The 21,804-nt window shown below is 34.2% G+C and overlaps 2 protein-coding genes across 2 annotated transcripts in view; one reads left to right on the top strand and one right to left on the bottom strand.

The window, feature by feature from the left end:
- LOC126822224 (protein OS-9) overlaps positions 1-1,461 on the bottom strand; it is a 36,445-nt gene extending 34,984 nt beyond the window's left edge. The window contains exon 1 of the mRNA XM_056100832.1: positions 1,323-1,461. The gene's annotated coding sequence lies outside the window, so the exon portion shown is untranslated. The remainder of the gene's footprint in view (positions 1-1,322) is intronic.
- A 4,305-nt stretch (positions 1,462-5,766) lies between these two features.
- LOC126822216 (protein TANC2) overlaps positions 5,767-21,804 on the top strand; it is a 246,533-nt gene continuing 230,495 nt past the window's right edge. Inside the window, exons 1-2 of the mRNA XM_056101390.1 lie at positions 5,767-6,135; positions 6,664-6,802. The gene's annotated coding sequence lies outside the window, so the exon portion shown is untranslated. The remainder of the gene's footprint in view (positions 6,136-6,663; positions 6,803-21,804) is intronic.

The following is a 21,804-nucleotide window of genomic DNA, read 5'->3' on the forward strand; positions in this document are numbered from 1 at the left end:
AATCTCAAAACTTTAAATTTCAATCAGAATATGGACGGACCAGATATAGGTTTATCAAAAGTACCAAGTTAAAAAAACAGAGGATGTATCAACTATTCTATTTTGATTTGTCAGCAGCAAGTGAAATTATTAGACCAATGAAAATTATCACCTATTAATGTTAACTAAATATGGTACGGTAGTCCATATATTGAGCTGATAATGCTTTTTACCATTGCTTATAAAATATATTGTATACATGAAGAGAGAGAGAGAGAGAAATGGGGTTTAACGTCCACTCGACACAAACTAGGTCATTTCGGGACTAACACATGGTTCAATTTTATTTCAATAATTCGCTTGCGCTTAGGGGTCTATAGCAGTGGGAGGAAACCGGAGGACCCGGAGAAAACCCACGAGGTTGAAGAGGCCACCCTACTCCTTGTCATGTACAACCGGGGCTTCGAAACCCTGCCAGTTGACTCAATGACAGACCGTATGATACAGTGCAGCGCACAAGTGCTAACCATTCGGCCATCCAATCCCCCTTGTAATGTATATATGGAGTAGAGACATTAATTAGAAATATACCATTTTTTACTTGACCATTACATGTACTTCAAAACATGTAATGATTACATTACATGTACATGTACCTTTACACTAGCTACAATAATAAGTTATAATCTGTCTATATTACCAGTACAATATGTTTTATTTATTCATTATTTATTATTGTCCGAAACTGAATCCGAAACCTTGTTATTATAACCGTCGCCTGTGTGAAGTCTGAAGGGTTGCAGGACTGAAATGTGCTATCTTTGTCATATGCATTCAAATTGGCCGACTTTGATACATAACTATCATTACCGGTACTGACTTTTGTATCTGGAGATGAGCTGGAGATACATGTATCAGAGGTTGAATTATTCAGTCTAAAACGTAGACAGTGTAGACGAGTTCAGTCAATGAGGCATAAATTTCAGGGAGCCCTGGTGGGTAAGGTGCTGGCTCGCTAGCCTGGAGGTTGCGGGTTCGCTCTCATTTCTCGCTGAGAAAGTTCATCAGCATCAGGATTATCCGTATGCCCGTCTCCATCATTAGACCAAGTTGAATGAGACGACAGCAACTTCATTTCCATATTTTATCAGAATTATTTATTCTATGCAGTGTCAGTGTTTAAAAAAAAAAAATGAAGACAACAAAATGAAAATGACACGTCAAATTCTTTGCCTTTGACTTCCCGTCTGGACAGTGGACGTCTGCCTTGACTTTACTAAATCACTCGTCCGGAAAGCAGCAAATATCACCGGCTCAAGCTTACTACAGGTGAAAATGTTTACCTTTCCCAGCAAAACTGGATTATTCAATATGTCAATACCATAGTGAATTGTTTTCAACTCGTCGAAATCAAGGAAAGGCTCGACTTCATAAATAATTGCTGAAAATATTGTGCAGCTTAAAAATAAAAAGTTTGTTTTCGTCGCCATTTTCTAATATGAACTTAATTTACAAATTTAGTATTCAGGTTATTTATAAAACGAAATCGGTATAATTTATCAAAAACAGTTTAACATAATATCAAAATATGAATCTATACTATGAATTATATTCAGCTGTCTCAAATGATCATCAATGCCATTATAACTAGCTACATAATAGATATGAAGATTATCATTTCGATTTACATAGTTTCCAGTCACATAATTTAAGCTACTAAGGATGGATCATCATTAGACTCGAACGTCAAAACTGGGTGATGTATTTGTAATATTGAGTCTGGTTAACTCAAGTCTATAACTTCTCCATGTGGCGTTTCGCGGAAAATATGACACTTTTTCAGCACAGGTAAATTTGATAAAAAACTGAAAAAATGTATGGCATATGATAGATTTTGAATTGCAATCTACAAATCAAGTACAAATCTTTTGTTTTAGGATATTCCTTAGCCTCCTTCATCGTATTTGTTGACAGGAATGTTTTTTAAATGAGCAATTTGCTGTGCGTTCAGTTCAGTGAATTGAATTAACCCGTTAAACGCCCCTTTGAACGTTTATAATATTGTTTGTAATTCTGGGGAACGCGCACATTTCATATTTGTGTGTTTCTTAATGTAATATATCAGTGTCCGTGCAGGAATTTCTAGTTGGTGTTGCAGTACAAGTCCTCTTCCGAAAATTAAAAAATTCCAGAAAAAATAAGCAATTTTGGGTGCAGAACACAAAAATGACACTACAGAAATAATTGCATAGCAATCCATCAGCGAGTTGGCAGTTGGCTCAATATGTATTATTATGCATTTTACTTTTACTAGTATCATTAATTTACAAATGTGTTTAATTCATTTGAGTAATCAGAAGTGTCATACATTTTCGGTGTATTCCCACGAAAGCGCCGTTACAGAGCGTGACCAAAATTAATCCTTCCCGCGAAGGCGCAGATATCGACTTGTCGGCTTTCGTTTGAATGGAGGCATTCAATGGTCAACAAGCTAGTTGTTAAAGCTCATCCGAATATTTTTGAAATGATCGCATTTTTACAAGAGCAAAATATTAATGAAGTTAGAATTGCACAGTATGCCGTGGAACAGGAACCACCAAGGAAGAGACATAAATATGCCCAAAGTCAGCTCCAGGAATTAAAAAGAAGACACGAAGAAGAGGAATTAACTTTAGTCGAGTATTTAGACAGGGTGTCTTTGGCGAATTTAAATTAATTTGTTTTTATTTCTTAAAGTCCTATGCCAAACATGTTAAAATGTTAGTTAATTAGTCATATTAGGGATTATGAAAGTGTAAATTCTTATAACAATTTATAACACCATTGTTACATTTTTATTCCATTTTAATCCCTAGGAGCTGGATTCCCACAAAGACGGTCAATAACTGCGCCTTCGTGGGAATAAACCACATTTTCTAATCATCATAATAGTTTATTATGATAATTTTAAAGAGACATTGTTCAATTTTAGTAAAATCTTTATACACAGAATTTAAATACCGTAGCAGAAATTTGATTTGGGATTGATGATGTTATTGTGACATAAAAATTTTATTACTAGAAGTGGCTCCAAATTCTAAAATGAGGGCTATACCGTATTTCATATAGTTCTTACAAATTTCATACTTTTAACATAAAGTGAACAATTTTGATGCGTTTTATATATATTGTTATATATATTTACTGGACTATAAGTACACTATTCTAGAAATTAAAATAATTGTTAAAAAAAAGTCTGCCTATTCTGTGGAAAAAGTTTGACATTTCTCTTTCATAGTATCTGTACCTACATAAAAACGAACTCATTATTTTTTTTCTTTTTAATTAATTACGTGTAGGCCTACACTTATTAAACATACATTAATTATGCAAGAGCTAAATCTGCCTATTGCAGGTTTTTCTTTAGGCCTGAAATGTTATCTAAATTTTTAATTAGACATTAATTAACTTACAGTGTATCCAGACCATAATCAACTCTCGATGTCATCGGATACTCGAGATTTTAACTAGATTAAAACGGTTCGCTATTTAAAAGTTTAATTTAAAAATGGAAAAGCGAGGCTAAGTCCCGATTATACCAGTGCCCTGGTTGCCACTGAGCACACATCTTGTCAAAACTACAAACAATGATATTTTTGAATTATTATAGCAAGAATGACCAACTCTTTATTAAACTCTTAACTAATGTATCTTTAATTAACTAATGATAAATAAGATCTTTGAGTCTTTTCTTTTCATGTAAACTAGATTAAGTGTCTGAACCTGTCTACATTTCATATTAATGATCTAAAAAAAATTTATTGATAAATTATTAATTAACTGAAAAGCTGTATTTTTTATATCTCCCTTCTATATTAGTTACGGTACTTGACATTATATTTAATTGAACTGACATTTCATAGAATGTGTGGAAAATCTTATGTTTTCTAGTTGAAAGATTTTTGGTGATATTTCAATCAATAATCTGTCTGTGTCACGCCACACTAGAAGTTAAAAACATTTGCACTAATCAGAGATTATTTTGTATCTCAGTAGAATAATACCTGAATTCAGATAAATCATACCAGATCATCCATGAAATTCTTTCACTAGACAGTTAATGAGATAACAAAATCTTAAATAAAATTAATTTTAAAAAGTTAAATGTTATCTTTGACACTAGTCTGTATACTAATTTGTTCAGGTTCTGGAACAGAAATGCAAAGTAAAACAGATTTGTTTTTAGCTATGTGAACTCCTCAAAAGTAGAACAGATTTGTTTTTAGCTATGTCAACTCTTCAAAAGTAAAACAGATTTGTTATGTGAACTCCTCAAAAGTAAAACAGATAGCTATGTGAACTCCTCAAAAGATAAGTGATATCAAGTGTTCTAGAAAGAGGAAGCATAACCTGCCTCATGCATGACAGTTATATGATCTTTGATAGAAATTTTCCATAAAATTGAGTCACCTACTCAGACACTATTTCTGTTAACAACCAGGTTAGACTGTCTTTCAGACTTCAAAACCGACTAATGGCATCATTTTGACTAAATACATTACCGTTGTAACGATTATATGGTTAAGCGAGAAATTAAAACAAAGCAAAATATTAATCACTTACATGTCCATGCCAGAATAATCGTAAGGGTGCCCCACACAGCCAAAAATGGGTTATAATAAAAGTTTTAACTTAAAGATAGGTTCCCAGAAAAGTATTTATCGGGTGGTTATTTCCAATAAAAGAATGGCAATTTTGGTATATATGGAAAGTAGAAATATCCAATCTTACTAGTAAAATACTGGATGCTCTGAAAAATACTCATGGAGCACATGCAGGACAAAACTGTAAGGGTTTCCCTAATCGATAGCCCGACGATTAGGAGTGTCTGCACGTGTGACGTCAAAGGTCGCACGCGGAGATTGAGCGCTTGATGTACATGTTGATAAACTTTATGAAGAGTTAGACATACAACAGCTTCTGAGTTAAAAACCACGGAAAAAAAATTTGGGCAGTGGATAATCCGACTATTTAATTACATGTAGGCTTCGATATTTGTAATAAATCGTTAGCGATTAAAGACAACATCGTCTTGTGTATGCAATGAATTCTCATCCGACTTCACCCTACTGAAATAGGTACATTTGTAAGTCACATGACACAAACATGACTTCTTTTGATTGATTTTTTTATAGTAAGGGCATTCCTTGGCAATTGCAATATTTTAAGAACGATTTGAAGCAAAATTATGATAAATTAATTAGTTTCAATATGTTTTTAGTCCAAATATATCATCAAATCACCCAGTTTGTATGCAGGGGATGTATCTTTAAATGTACTTCAGTGAATAAATTTGTATTCAACATCAAATGGCAATCATTTTTAAAGTGATTACTGTACGAAATGTTAATGAGTTTGAATTATAGTAATATTTAGATTGTCAGTTGTGACACCAATTTTAGAATATTAGTTTATTTTTCAATATTATAAACAATGCTGTTCAGTGTGGCATATTTTGGTTTAGATCTTGTAATATTACAACCGTAATCATCAGAATTTGTGACTTTTTAGCTGTCTATAATGTCTTCTACAAAAGTGAGTTGAGAAAAAAAAATAGAAATTGATCATGTTTCTTTAAATTAAATGAACATGGACGAAACACATGTATCATGTTTTTTATGTTATCTTTTGATACAAGTCATTATCTACTTTCTTATCTGTGTAATATAAAGGCCTGTTACAGTATTACAATTGTAAACTTATACATGTATACATGACCTTACTCTGACACACATACCACTATATAGTAGTATTATGAGACGACCCCTCACAGCGAATCAACTTCACAATTTGGTGTGTATTTGACAAGGGAAGGTGTCATATCAAACTCTCGTTTTCTTACCTGTTAGTTCACACCTGTGTTTTAAGTTTGACAAATAATCGGATTTACCTGTGGATATATAGCTAAGTCTTTTGTTTTGAGTGTTTTGGAGGATATCTGCATGTAGCTGTATATTAAGTACATATGTACAGATCTATGTAATTCTGTTGATTGTCAATGTTATTATATATGGTTAATCCTAGAAATTTTTGACTGTATAGATTGTACTTCTGCTGAAGCTGGACGTAAATTAAATGTTGAAGGCACCGACAGATTTTAATATAAAAAGTTTAAAAGTGAGTTGACTATGAATACATAGTAAATGTTCATGAATGTCAATTAAATTGATTCTAAATTTTTAATATTTGCATGGATATTTAATATTTAATAAGGAAAGTTGTGTGTGTTGGACTGTTGGTGGTTGTGGTGGTGGTGGTGGTGGGGGGGGGGGGTTGCAGATCTCAAATCTGCTGTTATGATTTTTCAAGGGTAATAATATAGGCTCTATTGGGCATTCATAACATTTTCGGGTAGTGGTACATGTAAGAGTTAGGGTGTCAATTTCGATCAACATTCTTTGATAATTTCTGGCCAAAAACTTTCCTAGCCTAATGGTGAGATCCTGTACACAAAGGGTTAAAAGTAAAATCAATGCATACTGTCCGGCAGACCTTCTCTGTAAATGTATGTCCTGTATATGAGTTGTATAGGTGCTATATGTTCAACCACCTTGTATCATAAAAGAAAATAGAGGAGACATACGTTGCAAACCTGAGTACACAAGTTCAAGTTAATTAATGATTATTTTATTCTGGTGTTTACAGTCTGAGAGAGAATAATATAGATTGGATCAGACTAGAGATTAATAAGGAGTGAAGTTAATACCAGCAGCTTATTGTGTAAAAGGATTTGTATTATTGTGACAAATACTGATAACAGATCTACATATACAACCTGCACAAGGTAAGTTATCAATATTATATATAAAATCAACCGTTTGAAACTTTAATATGTGTTTTATTCTGATGACAACCTGTACAAGGTCAGTTATCAATTTTATAAAATCATCCGTTCGAAACTTTAATATGTGTTTTATACTGAATACAACATGCACAAGGTAAGTTATCAATATATATATATAAATCACCTGTTTGAAACTTTAATATGTGTTTTATACTGATGACAACCTGCACAAGGTAAGTTATCAATATATATAAACATGTATAAATCACCTGTTTGAAACTTTAATATGTGTTTTATACTGATGACATCCTGTACAAGGTAAGTTATGTACATCAATATTATAAAATCAATCTTTTAAAACATTTATAATGTGTTTTATACTGAAGACAACCTGTGTTAAAGATGCATTACATGTACATGTATGTAAGACTAAGAGCTAAATCTTCCTATTGCAGCTTTTTATTTTGGCTTCAAATGTTACGGCTGGCCCCCGGATCCATTCATATGATTTGATATTTGTTTATTTGGTGCAATGTCTATTTTCTGTCTTGTTCGCAGGTATATCTTGTAGATATTTGTTTTACGTGTAGTGCGGTCCTCCTGCACTTACTAATAGACATCTATTCAAATGACAGGCCTATAATCAACTTGCTAGAACATCAGATGGCTGAGATTTAAATGGATTAAAATACCCACAAGATTAATAAAAAAATTAACGATAAAATGGATAAACGACACTTAGCCTCGATTGTCAAGTACTGTTGCTACGATAATGAACGATCTATGCTACATTTTTAAACAGTCATAACTTCGCTCAAAATAAAGTAATTTGAATAAAATTTTCAATATAATCATTTTTTATTATCTATTTTTGAACTTCAGTATTAGAGCAAAAACAGCATGCTCTGTATCTAAGTCTTACATAATGCATCTTTAATATAATAATGTGTTTACACTGAAGATAACCTGTGTTAATTAATATACCTGTTTACCTGTCTACATGTATGTTATCAAATCATCTTTTTTAAACTTGTGTTTTATACTGAAGATAACCTCTCTTAATATACCTGTTTACCTATCTATATAATAAAATCATCTTTTTAAAACTTTAATATAATAATGTATATTATCTGCATGTACCTGTTTACACATAGGGTATAAAATTGATTTCCTGATAACGGTTTTTATTATTCATATTTCTATATGTTCATAAAAGCAGAAACCAATGTAGGTGTATGTAAAAGATAAAGTACTTTATCTTTATATAAATACATATTTATCTCCATTGGGAGGATTTCTCTGTGTATTTAAAATGAAGACAGTGTTGGTTGTTACCTGTATTTTTCCAGTGGGCCTTTTTATGCAATAGATTTATCTCATCTCATCTTATCTTTAAAGTGTTTCACTAAATGTTAAAGTAGCTAAGTCTCTAACTCAATATCATCCAAAGTCTTTCACATTGAAAACACAAATTATTTGTCAATTTAAATCAACATTGATGTTATGATCTTGTCGGGAAAAGATGGGTTTCTGATATCCAGTATTTAAGACGAATCGTGTACCATAATGCATTTCAGCGCCATTTGTAACAAGGGACAAGAAAGAACGAGGCTAGACATTCCTAAAATCATGTCAAACGGTGACGCAATATTCTTATCTGGAGAGCATGTGCAATAGACTGGAATAACCCGACACTAGAGATTGCCACTCAATTAGACTTCTGGTGTACTTCGCCGAACATAAATGATTTGAAATTAGAGTAAAATGGAAACGATTGGATGTAAATCAGTTTATATACATTCAGATTACATTACTATATGCGTTGCAACCCATTTCTTGTCAATATCTAAGTACCAAATATTAGCGATTTAGCTCCTTTAAGGCTTGACTTGACAGTAGTTGTAAGTGAAATTTATTGTTATTCGATGAAATTGTGTCAAAATAGTTTATTGGTGGCGTTTTGTCTGGATAAGAGCTTTTCCCTTTGCCTGAATTTTCTGGTTGAAGTTTTGTCCATTTTGAGTTACGTCCAGCTACCAGGAAAAGAATTAGGCTGTGCACTGGTGCACCACATTCAAATAGTCATCTTCATTTGAACTTGGGGGTTGGATGGCCGAATGGTTACCACGTGCGTGCTGTATCATAGGTCTGTCATTGAGTCAACTGGCAGGGTTTCAATTCCCAGGTTGTACGTGACAAGGAGTAGGGTCGCCTGTCCAACCTCGTGGGTTTCCTCCCACTGATAAAGACCCCTACGTGCAAGCAAATTATTGAAATAAAATTGAACCATATGTTAGTCCCGAAATGATCTAGTTTGTGTCGAGTGGATGTTAAACCCTCTCTCTCTATCTCTCCCTCTCTCTCTCTCTCTCTCTCTCATTTAAAACTGTTATTTCCAGGCCTGTTCATTTCCATATTTGTGTTTTGCTGAATAAGCATTATCTTTTATTCAGTTATAGTATAGTTGTTTACCATAGAAAAAACAAGATGAATATATTCGTGCACATAAGATCCACCACCAGCTTCTTTATTAGTTCAATGGAGTGTTGAGTTGTTGACTTACCAAACATCTTGGTTTGCGACTTTTAAAAATTTAGAATTATTGCAGTCTGTGTTTGCTTTGTTTTAATATTCTCGATTGCTCTAGCCCAAATTGTATTCACTTCGAAAACAACAAATATATGTCTGGATAATACAATCAGATTGTCTATGTTGGTTTCCTTAATAGCTGTTAAAGTGCGCTAAATATGAGGACCGAAGTGGATCAATGAGTATGGTGCTGTTTGACTTACCAGAAGATCGTAGATTGGAACCTGATGTTTGACTGTGAAATTCCTCTGCATTTTTAGCCTGGTTTGTCCTTGACAGTGGTGCAGGGCAGAGGGCCTGGCATGCCATAAAATCATCTAGTCATTTGGAAGGGATGAAAAAACGATGTTGGCTTGTATTCCATTGGCAGCACATTTATGATCTCCCGACACTGCATCATGATTAGCCTTGTTGGTGCCATAGGTCATTAAACCCCATTTTGTTTCATTTTGTCCAGTCGGTGCAGAACAGTAGGACATTAAACACAATTTCATTTCATTTCATTTCATTTACTTCATCCCAAAGTGACCTGGTTTGTTTTTATTTTTTTCATATGTGAATTCTGAATTCAACTTTAAAACTCATTCAATAACCCAGAATAAATAAAATAGACATCATTTTTAATTGGATTGAATAACTGCCAATAATGTAATTGAAGATCTTGTTTTATGCTCCATTACCATAATCATCCAGGCAGTTAGGACAAACTTGTCACTGATACATAAAGGTTACGGTAATACTTTTCAGAAATAATGAATGTCATGATTTAAAAACCTTTTGTCGAAGCAAGATAAATTGGAATCAAAATAAATAGTATTATGGACATATTGATGAAATAATTCTTTTGATAACAATTTTCAACATTTTTTCTTGGTGAGCAAATTCTTGACTTATCCTGAGCATTTTATGTGTATCAAATGGCCTACATACGAGTAGCAAATTACTGGTAGTTCTGATTCATCTGAATTATTCATTAATCAGAAACTATTTTATTTTAAATGAATGAAATGGTATAAAAGTACTAGACCACATGTTCATGTAATTGTTAATTCAATAGTATGTTGTAGGTCTATTAGATTTCTCCCTTGATCTCAAGACTAACAACTTTGTGTAAATTCTTTATATCAATCAACTCGACGGTTGTACAAATATAAGTTGACGCAACCACTGGTAATTTGTCCGACATGACCACATTATATCGCTCGTCTGTCAACATATGTTAGACAATCATTCTGTCACATTAAAACACAGAGTAATGCATGGTACTGTGTTGAAGTCAGTAATCCTGATGGATCATTTTTCGGGAAATATCTTTTTTTTTCACGGATTAGAGAGAGAGAGAGAGAGTTGGGGTTTAACGTCCACTGGACACAAAGTAGGACATTCCAAGACTAACATATAGCTCAATTTTATTTCATTAATTCGCCTGCGCGTAGGGTTCTGTAACAGTGGGAGGAAACTGGAAGACCCGGAAAAAACCCACGAGGATGGACAGGCGACCCTACTCCTTGTCACGTACAACCAGGGATTCGAAACCATGGCAGTTGACTCAATGACAGACCTCATGATACAGTGCGCATGTGCTAACCATTCGGCCATAGGCAACCCCCCCCCCCCCGCCCCTGCGGCGCGGATTAGATAGAAAAATATAGAAAGAGTAATGCATTGTAATGTGTTAAAGTTGTTGATCCTGTATGAGGTTTTTACAGACAATATCACAGCTTAATCACCATTAAATTGTACACAGATTGCTCATTTAACGTTTAAACAGACATTATGCAAGAGCTAAAATGCACCCAGATTGCTCATTTAACGTTTAATTATGAAAACAAAACCAATATATCAGTGGTAGATAATCTCCTACCTTGGTGGGATTCAATCGGATTAAAAAGAAACCCATAAAGATTTTAACTAACAGTTATAGTTGGCGCTTGCTTTGTTTATATCATTGGCAGACGAAGATTTTTCTAGCATGAAAGTAATCTGCATGGATGTGCAACCAGAAACAAGAAATATTTGAAGGATAGTCTGTTGTCAAATTACTGAAGCATCCTAGAGGGGGTGTTGGATGTCCGAATTGTATAACACTGAATGGTCTGTCACTGAGTCAAGTTCATGGTTTTGATTCCCAGATTTTACGTGACAAAAAGTAGGGATGCCTGTTCAACTTTGTGGGTTTTCTCTGGGTCATTCGGTTTCCTCGAACTGCTAAAGACCCCTACGTGCAAGCAAATTATTGAAATAAAATTAAGCCATGTGTTGGTCCCAAAATGACTTAGTTTGTGTCAAATGGATTTTAAATCCTATTTCTCTCTCTCAGAAACACCGTCTTCATTACCCCAGTCCAGTCCTTCATGTTTATAGAATTTTGCGGGAGCCATTAAAAGCTCCTGATACCGTGAATATATGCAGTTTAAAAGTAAAAATTAAACTGAAAGTAGTTTATTAATCTCAGTATTTAGGAGAGCGATTTAGCTAATTTGCAGGAGTCTTTAATGACTCCTTCGAAGGAAAACCGACGTGCGTTGAGAGGAGCAGGAGCGAAAGCTCCCCTTAAACATAAAGGACTGCCAGTCGGAGCAGAACAGTAGGATTTTAAACCCCATTTAATTTCATTTCATTTCTCTCTGAAGCATCCTTTCTATGACATTCTACCGCCATGATGTACTTTCAAAGGCTCATGTTTTTTACTATTCTAAAATATCCTGTCCAATTAATCAAATGAATTGGGATTAAAGCAAGGTAACAAAAGGTCAACATGAGGCTAGAAGAAAGATCTGTAACCTTATAACTTAAACCATACAACCCTAATCTTATCTCATAAATTACTCTTTCTTATACCTGTGTAGGTTAAATAGCCTGGTTTTATTTTACCTATATTAACATATGTATAAGGAACTATATTATATAACAAAACTGGTACAAATTTTGGTTTAAATAGAGCAGAAAATTCAATTGGTTCCCGTCTCAGAATTTCAAGAAAACCCTTTTTTGCACCTTCTGACATACTTAATGAATTAACCTTTAGCACTCGGTGCATGTTAATATTGACTACTCTAGTTCTTTTATGCACTGAGTTTTGTAGCTCATTTTCAGAAAAAAGAGCTCCCTAGGTTGCCTCAAATCTGAATCACAGAACCAGTATACTGTTCTTAAATTGTACACAGGTTTTCATGTGACTTGAGGCAGTCCTAGGGGCTGGATGGAAATGTAGTTTCAAACAGTTTCTGGAGATCCAGATGCCAAAAAATTAACATCCCAGGACTTTACAACCTGTGGGATATGATATGGTTATATTTTATTGTTGGCCAATAGTAAGGTAAACCTGTTATGGTTAAGAAAAGTTAGGGAGAAATTAAAGATCAAATTTTCCGACACCAGTCCTCTAGTCCCTTTCATTTTATCTGGCACAAATTGATTTTTTATCAGTGTTTTTATTGAAAATATCAATCTGATCCTATTTTGTTTCGTTTTTATAGTTCAAAATTTTGTTTTACTTGTATTTACTGGAAGTGTTGTTATATAACCCATGTTCTGTCGATTTTTGGCGTGAGGTGCACAGAACTGTGGGTAATCCATTAGAACATCAACACTGATTGGCTAATGACGCGACCTTCCACTAACTTCATACCTTCATATAGTAGAGGCCATCGAAAGTATAACAATAAGATCTGTATTTTAATCAGATTGTAAAAATATGTCTGACACAAAGTTCAAAATCTCAGGTATGGTACTCTCTCTGTCACTAATGAGATATTTGTCTTTACACAATATACAGGTACATGCTTTCGAGAATCCATCTTCAAGTAACATGTCCTCTCATCACAAAATATTTATCTTCCCCACTTTTCTATAAAATATATATCTTGTCTACATTAATAAACACTGTTGTATAAATATTTCTACCTGGTAAGAGATTGGTGACATCAATAGATCAACATGAAATATTAATATTATACTGATGTATATGATGATAAGAAACTTGAAGAACAGGCTGGCCTTAAACACTTTCACCATCTTGTAGATTTATTGTAATGAGATGAACTATGTCCATGTTTCTACCGATACGGACATGTAAATTTGATTATATTAACATATCATTTGATGAATGAATTCAGACACGACACACAGGAGATATTTTTTTCTGTAGTTGAACTATTGTTTTGTGATGTTCAGAATGATTATGTTAGCCCACTTTTGAGTTAGATAGTTAGGATTTCATTCCAATGCTGTTGGATCTTTTGCATTAGGTAAGTTGTGTTTTTATCCTACTGTGAAAGTTGACTCTCAAAAAGGAATATTATGCAACATTCTGTCTGCTGTAAGAAATTTAGATTACATAGAACTTATTTTTTACTGTGGCTGAATTATTATGATTATGAATTAGCCCAATTTTGACTTAGGATTTCAATTTTGACTTAGGATTTCAATTTTGACTTTGACTTAGGATTTCATTCCAATGCTGTTGGATCTTTGGCATTAGGTAAGTTGCACTTTTATGCTATTGTAAAAGTTTATTATTATTATTTAGAGAGTGCTATCTTCCACAAAACGTGTTCAGATGCGCTGTACAATACAATTCAATAAAATATCAATAAATATACATATAGGAAACTAAATAAAACTATAAAAGTAAAATATAACAAGGTAGCTTAGAATAAAATCTGATATGTAAGCAATTCAGACGCAACCACAGAGGAGATATTATTATCTTTAAAGGGCATTTAGTGATTGCAATATATAATAGCAATTCAGACTCGACCACAGAGAAGATATTTTTTACTGTGGCTGAAGTATTTTTCGTGAGGTTCAGAATGATTTTATGTTAGTACAATTTTGAGTTAGGAATTCATTGAAATGCTGTTAGATCTTTGCATTAGGTAAACTGTACTTTTATGCTATTGTGAAAAAAATGGATATTAGTCCAAAAATGTCTCATTTTGATTTAGTACTTTCAAAGAAATGATGAATTGAAAATTAACCAACATTCAGTATCCTGCAACACTATTTGCCCTTAAATTAAAAAAAAGTATAGCGTCTTTAAAACCACATTGTCATTTAATGCATTTTGAATCCCTGGAAAATTACAATGTAGTGAAAGATAAATCTCAAAAAGAAATATCAACCCACAAATTGTTAAATTCTATTCTGGATTTACAAAGATAGGATGAATTAAAAATGTTGCATTATTCGCAGAAATCTTTTGATGGGCCTCTTTTTAATCCAATCGAATCCAAGTCAGGGGATTAGCTACTGTTGTATTTTGATTTTGTTTTCTTATTGAAATGTTGAATAAGAAATCTAGGTACATTTTAGAAAAGCCAGGACAGTTGTCTAGTCATTCAGATGGGACGAAAATCCAAGGTCCTGCATTAGATAATCAATTTGAGTAAATTATGGCATGGATTTAGCCATGAAAATTTAGATATTTTCGGAAAAATGCTTTAATGTTTCCTAAAAATGCAGATGTCAATCAGCATCTTGAAGTGCTTTGATGTTTCAAAAAAATGGCTTTAGTATGAACAGAAGGGACTGTTCATCAAGGTTGAAAGTCATCATAATTAACTTTTGACTAATACATCTACATTTATCAAAATTGTTTATAGTTGTATACCCTGTAGTTGTGTGGTACAATCATATCTGCTAAAATCAAGGAGTTTTAAATGAATGTTGGGGGTCACGGTGGCTAAGTGGGTAAGACGCTGGCTCGCTAGTCTGGAGGTCGGGTGTTCAAGCCCTACATTGGCCGAGAAAGTTCGTCCAGATATTCCGCCGTGTTTTCCCCTTGTCAGTGATGCAGGACGGAGGGCCTGACAACGACAGCTGTTTAGTTGTTTGGACGGTACGAAAAACTTGAGGTCCCGTGTACACATTGGCGTGCATGTAAAAGATCTCTTGACAGTTGGAATTTGAGATAAGAGTAGGCCATAGTGCCGCTGTCCGGGCAAAATTTCCCTCAAAGCACAGTGTATGGCATATGCCTGTCTTCATTAGCTCAGTTCGGAGCAGAACAGTAGGACGTTAAACCCCATTTCATTTCATTTCATTTAAATGGATGTTACAAATTTTGGTAGTCATCTTGATCTTTCTGAAAAATGCCTTTATTGTGAACAGGAATTCATCAGGTTCAAAGTCATCATAATTATCTGTTGACTAATACCTCTACATATCAACATGTCAATGTTACGTATATTAATTTATTGATATCTTGTACAAATATATCATATATTAATCCGCTTATCAATATGTCAATACTAGCTCATTTCCTGTACTTATAAATTGAACTAGATTTTCATAGAGAGAGGTCAATGAGATAGGTCATCGTATATGACCAAATGACCAAACACAGCTAGATGTAACTAATTAGATTATAAAAATAATTTGTAGTTTTCCCCATGGCAAATCTAAGGAGAGCTAAGTAAAGCTCACCTGGAGTTAAGCTTGAATTAAATTTATGGTGATATCTAGATTGTTTGGCTCGCATAAATGCTAAATCAATAAAATCTACTGGTTATAAATATGACAGGTATAAATGTTCTGCTATTAAACTGGGCTAATGAAGACGGGCATACGCCATACAGTGTGCTTGAGGGAAATTTTGCCCGGGCAGCGGTACTACGGCCAACTCTTATATCGAATTCCAACGGCCAAGGGATCTTTTAAGTGCACGCCAATGTGTACACGGGACTTCAATTTTCCGTCCCATCGAAAGACTAGACAGCTGTCCTTGTCAGACCCTCCGTCCTGCATCACTGACAAGAGGAAACCACGCTGGAAAATCTGGAAGAACTTTCTCGGCCAATGCCGGGATTAAACACCCGACCTCCAGGTTAGCAAGCCAGTGTCTTACCCACTTAGCCATGTGATCCCCATGACAGGTATATATTCTTCCAAAATATACATGTTTTCTCTGGATGTCTTCATAAGGTGTATAGTTTCATCCTAAGCTCAGTTTCAAGCTCAGGTGCACGTTTTTCTTTTGTGCATTTTCTTCCTATACCTTATTAGGTAAATAAAGACCATTGGTCTCTGGGTTAATAGTCCAGAAATGTACTTTTAAAGTGGGTACATTTTCAGAATTTAATGTTCATATACATGTACCTGTAATTTTCAGAATTTAATTTTCATATACAATACCTGTAATTCCAGGATAAATATCTGTACTGATGGAAGAATATATTTGATTCCAAAAAAATACTCGAAAAAGGGCATTGTTTAAACTTGGCTCACACTGCATCTGGTTCTTGCATTGGTTGGAATTCGATGAAGTGTATAGCATAGGCCTGTCTCATTACTCAGATGAATAGGACATTAAACCCCATTTCATTTCATTTCATTGACTGTCTTCATTATAAAGATACAGTTGTAAATTTTTTTGTTGAATAACTGACATTAAATCTGCCAAAAGGTGGACATTTAGCAGTTGGTTCTATGCTTGGAGTCAAATGATTATCAACCAGAATGTGGACATTTGGCTCGATGAAGTTACATTCTTATATCTTAGATAACTTTCTACGGCTGGACAGTCAAATACATCATGAAAGTTACCATTAATGCAAAACTCAGTAAAATTCAAGCGTACATTAAGGAAGGGTTGATCAAAATAGCTCTTCATTAGACAAGAGATGACGTACTCGTTGGTATTTTTTTCTGAATCTGATGTACCTATGAAGATGATTTAGGCGTAGATAAGTAATGATGATGTTTTGTTTATTTAGTAGTTAGACCACTTTATGTCACAACTAGTTCAAGCTAGAGAAAATGGCCAAAGAAAATACAAATGTTTATCAAGGGATTACTAGAAGGCTTTCTTGTCCACTAAAAAAAATTTATAAAGTGAATAATTTTAGATGTTTGAGAAAAACGCCAAAGAAAATACAAATATTTATTAAGGGATTAATGGTAAAGCTGTCTTGTCCAGTAGAATATTTAGATGGAATAAATTTACAAAGTGAATAGTTTTTGATCTAAGATGTTGTTTTTACAGATGATAAAATAAATACATGTTTTTTAATTTGATCAAAGATACAAACTATTTGATGATTTTGTTCCTTAAATGTTATTTCTAAAAACAGTCCCTGTCAGTCATATTTGCCAGTGAATTTGTCTAACTGGAGAACTTATGTAATAAGTCAATTTGCAAGCCATAAAATTCGAACTTTAAGAATTTAACATTAAAACACTGCATTTCTTATACCTTCTTCATTACCCCAGTGGGTGCAGAAAAGTGGGACATTAAACCCCATTTCATTTCATTTAAAGGGGTATTATGTAATATTATAGATAAAGAGCTGACAGTTCTTGCTATAATAGTTAAAAAAATAGATAATGAAAAGGGAATATGTTGAAAATTTCAGTCAAATTATTTCACTCTGATCAAAGTTATCGGTGTTAGAAGAACAGTGTAGCCTTGATTATCATTGCTACCGTTGTTAAGATGTTAAACAAAGTCTCGATTATCTGTTTTAAGATTAATTCATCTAATCCACTTAAAATCGGAGCCATCCGATGGTATTGAGAGTTGATTATGGTTTTGTCATGTTAATATTTGTCTGATTAATATTTTATATAACATTTAAGGCCTAAAGAAATACCTGCAATAGGCAGATTTAGCTCCATCTCCTTTCATGTAAACCTCATTCCATTCATTTTCAAGGTTCTGTATGAGAGAGAAATGGGGTTTAAAGTCCACTCGACACAAACTAGGTCATTTCGGGACTAACACATGTTTCAATTTTATTTTAATAATTCGCTTGTGTGTAGGGGTCTTTAGCAGTTGGAGGACCCGGAGAAAACCCACAAAGTTGGACACGCGACCCTACTCCTTGTCACATACAAATGGGGAATCGAAACCACACCAGTTGACTCAATGATATAGCGTGCACATGCTAACCATTCGGCCATCCAACCCCCTAAGTTCTGTAGGACAAATAGACCAACAGTGGCTTACATTGTATATTGTTTCGACTGCTTGCCCTTAAAAATAACCAAAAGGAAGTGCAGTAGAGAGAATCAGACACTTCATACTAGAGTGGTTTTGCAGTTTCGCACAGTGGGCGCTTACGGCTCACCAACAGCTCCATTCTTGAAATATTGTGTATAGATTGACTTCCCTCTGCAGGTTTGTCTTATCAGTTCTGTTTTAACTGTAGTGTGGTTCTCCTGCTCTTGCTATTACATAATATATAGACTAATTCAGTGTAAAGTGTTTTCACAAGTTTATATTCTGTTACCTACTATTTGTTAATTTTTCTACACCTGGTAATATGGTCTCGGTTGGTGAAAATTAATCCTGTTGGAGTCGAGATCAATAATGCCTAATTTTATTTTTCTCAAGGGCACAGTATCTGTAACATGTTCCAGACAGTTTATTTACGTTTTTAACTTTTTATCGCAGAGCAGACGGATCAAAAACCATTAAATATCAATATCGTAATCAAGATGGAGTGCTATTTTATTGGTCGGAACTGAATAACAATGGATGAATTGTTGAGAATTAAGTAAGACTTGTGAACCTTCACATTAAAAACAGACTAATTAAAGATACATTATGGGAGATACAATAAAGAGATGGCAGTTCTCGCTATAATAGTTAAAAACTAGATAGTGTAAAGGTAATTTGCTGAAAATTTCAGTCAAATTGATCCACTATGAGCCGAGAACGAAGCGAGTGAAATTTTCGCATAGTCTCGGTCATCATTACTAAAATCATTAATATAAACAGCATAGTCTCGATTATCCACTGTTTTGATTTAATTATCAATAGCCGTTAAGCGGCATATAGGAATCTAATCCAGCCAACATCAAAGGCTAGCCTTGACACCGAGAGTTTATTATGGTCTGGATAAGTTAATTAATGTCTAATTGATAATTTAGATAACATTTCAGGCCTAAAGAAAGACTTGTAATAAGCAGATTTTGCTCTTGCATAATGCATGTTTAAAGCTACGTCTTTATTTTGTTACGTCTTTACGATTCTGATTTTCTACACTACATCTAACATGCATTCAGAACAGCTGACATAGGTTGTGTACAAGACATCTGTATGCCATGGCATGATCATCAGGTGTTCAGTCCAGTAAAGTATAAAATACGGAAATATTGACACAAACTAGATCATTATGGGTGTGGGGGAGATTTTGGAACTCAGTTATGGTAAATATTTAATTGAAGAATCCATTTGTGCTCAGGGTTACTTTGCACTTGCACTGGAAAATAGCCCTCATAGGCAGCGGGGTTGGATGGCAGAATTGTTACCATATCATAAAGTCTGTCATTGAGTCAACTGGCGTGGTTTTGATTCCCCGGTTGTACGTGGCAAGGAGTAGGGACGCCTGTCCAACCTCGTGGGTTTTCTCCGGGTCCTCCGGTTTCCTCCAACTGCTAAAGACCCAACGTCGCAAGCGAATTATTGAAATAAAATTAAACTATATGTTAGTCCCGAAATGACCTAGTTTGTGTCGAGTGGACGTTAAACCCCATTTCTCTCTCTCTCTCTCCAATATAGGCAGTAGAATCTACTCTTTGTCAGTACTGTCATGAGATTGAAACCATAGCTCATGACTAATTGAGACCTTATGATCTAAAACACTGCATATGTTAAACCACTTAGTGACCCCCCCCCCCCAATCAAACATATGGTCAATTCTCTTTTGATGACCAATGTGATGTGATCTATACATGTTTTGTAGTATGTTCTGTAATTATAGGATTAGTGTAGAAAATGTTGAGACATGGGGTCAAAACCATAGCACATGACTCATTGAGAGACCTTGTGATCTAAAACACAGCTTACGTTAGACCACTCGGTGACCCAACTCCCCCAATCAAACATGTATATATATGGTTAATTCACTTTTGATGACCAATGTGATGTGATCTATACATGTTTTGAACTGTGTTGTGTAATTATAGGATTAGTGTAGAAAATGTTGGGACTCAGCAAATCGTGACTTCTTGTTGATAAAAAAAATGTCAATAAACATAGTTAAAGTTATTGTAGGCGTCAGGACTTGTGTCATGGTAAACTATATACATGTTGTTACTAAACGTGATACCAGACACAGACTTTACATTTTTGTACAAGATGACATTTTAACTTTAAGTAAATAAAGTAATAAGTAATAGCCGTGAGTGATCTGCTTTATTTGTCCCTTCCCTTATTGATCTTCAAGAGCCACAGTGGCTAAGTGAGTAAGATGCTGTTGGCCGAGAAAGTTTATCAGCTGTCTAGTCATTCGGATGGGATGGAAAACTGAGGTCTTGTGTACACATTGGCATGCACGTAAAACATCCCTTGAAAGTTGGAATTCGATAAAAGAGTAGGCCATTGTGTCGCTGTCCAGGCAAATTTTACCTGATAGCACACTGTATGGCGTATGCCCGCCTTCATTAGCCCAGTTGGAACAGAACAGTAGGACGTTAAACCCCATTTAAATTCATTTCATTTCATTTAATTGATCTTAAAGTAATAATATTGATATCAGTCCGTATAATCTGTGTTCATTATTTGTCTCATCCTTAATTGATCTGAAAGTAGAAGTATTGTTATCAATTCATATGCATAGTGTAAAAACATAATATATTATTCCCATTTTCAGCGATTGTATCCGAAAAACGTCACCAATTTCTCAAATAACCTCACTTATTAAATACGCGTTTGAAAACAGAACTTCATAACCCTTTGCAGTTGCAATACGATGAATAATAGTTATATACCTGCTTTCCAAGCAAATTCTTCTTTACATTGCACATTTGACCAAAGAAAAAAAATAATTTATTGTATGTTGCTCTCAAAATATTATATTTAGAAACTCCCTTCCTTTATTAAATTTATGTCTTCAATACACAATCTGATTAAAATACAGATCTATATTTCGTTCCATTTTTTTATACTTTCGATGGCCTACACTACATGAAGATCTGACAAGTTATAGCAATAGGTCACGTCAGGGGTCAAAAGACCGACTTATGACCCTTTTGACGTCAGGCATTAGATTAACCAATCGGCATTGATGTTACTAGTGGATTACCCACACTTCCGTGCAAAACATGCCTAAAGCTCGCCGTAACAGACTGTTTCATTGGCTTATCCCTGACACCATTCAGAACACGAGTTAAATAACAACTCTTCCAGATCCAAGTGTAGTAAAGACAAGTAAAATGAAATTTTGAACTATAAAAATAAAACGAAATAGGATCTGTTTTTTAACCAGATTGTTCGGTACATGTATCTTCAAACAAAAATTGTCTGTTGTTTTTCTCTAAAACCTCAGAAATGGATAAATCTGGGTTGAGATGCAAAACTTTATATACATTGAATTTGAATCAGGAATTTGTTTCTGGTTCCCTTGAGACACCTTTATGTGTTGGCTAATAATTATTTGTTATGGCACCGAAATGCAATTTGATCA

Source organism: Patella vulgata, chromosome 5 (genome assembly GCF_932274485.2).
Source record: "Patella vulgata chromosome 5, xgPatVulg1.2, whole genome shotgun sequence".
Taxonomy (NCBI): domain Eukaryota; kingdom Metazoa; phylum Mollusca; class Gastropoda; family Patellidae; genus Patella; species Patella vulgata.